Source organism: Phyllobates terribilis, unplaced genomic scaffold (genome assembly GCF_046119375.1).
Source record: "Phyllobates terribilis strain yellow unplaced genomic scaffold, ASM4611937v1 Scaffold_38__1_contigs__length_12584779, whole genome shotgun sequence".
NCBI classification, from domain to species: Eukaryota; Metazoa; Chordata; class Amphibia; order Anura; family Dendrobatidae; genus Phyllobates; species Phyllobates terribilis.
The window spans coordinates 8,835,948-8,837,120 of record NW_027362798.1 but is presented as its reverse complement, the minus strand read 5'-3'; positions in this window follow the sequence as shown (position 1 = coordinate 8,837,120).

Here is a 1,173-nt window from a genome sequence, read left to right as displayed (position 1 = left end):
TCACCTCTGTACTGAGACATCTAGACTGAAGTTACTGTACAGAGGACGTCCTTATACACAGTACGGTGCACAGAGATCATGGACCTCAGTACAGCAACTCCGATCTAGTCACCTCTGTACTGAGACATCTAGACTGAAGTTACTGTACAGAGGACGTCCTTATACACAGTAGGGTGCACACAAACTATGAATCTCAGTACAGCAACTCTGATCTAGTTACCTCTGTACTGAGACAAATATACTGAAGTTACTGTACAGAGGACGTCCTTATACACAGTACAGTGCACAGATATCATAGACCTCAGTACAGCAACTCCGATCTAGTCACCTCTGTACTGAGACATCTAGATTGAAGTTACTGTACAGAGGACGTCCTTATACACAGTACAGTGCACACAAACTATGAATCTCAGTACAGCAACTCTGATCTACTTACCTATGTACTGAGACAAATAGACTGAAGTTACTGTACAGAGGATGTCCTTATACACAGTACAGTACACAGAGATCATGGACCTCAGTACAGCAACTCCGATCTAGTCACCTCTGTACTGAGACATCTAGACTGAAGTTACTGTACAGAGGACGTCCTTATACACAGTACAGTGCACAGAAATCATGAACCTTACTGCAGCAACTCTGATCTAGTCACCTCTGTACTGAGACATCTAGACTGAAGTTACTGTATAGAGGACGTCCTTATACATAGTACAGTGCACAGAAATCATGGACCTCAGTACAGCAACTCTGATCTAGTTACCTCTGTACTAAGACAACTAGACTGAAGTTACTGTACAGAGGACGTCCTTATACACAGTACAGTGCACAGAAACTATGAATCTCAGTACAGCAACTCCCATCTAGTCACCTCTGTACTGAGACATCTAGATTGAGGTTACCATACAGAGGACGTTCTTATACACAGTACAATGCACAGAGATCATGAACCTTACTGCAGCAACTCTGATCTAGTTACCTCTGTACTGAGACAACTAGACTGAAGTTACTGTATAGAGGACGTCCTTATACACAGTACAGTGCACAGAAATCATGGACCTCAGTGCAGCAACTCTGATCTAGTCACCTCTGTACTGAGACATCTAGATTGAGGTTACTGTACAGAGGACGTCCTTATACACAGTACGGTGCACACAAACTATGAATCTCAGTACA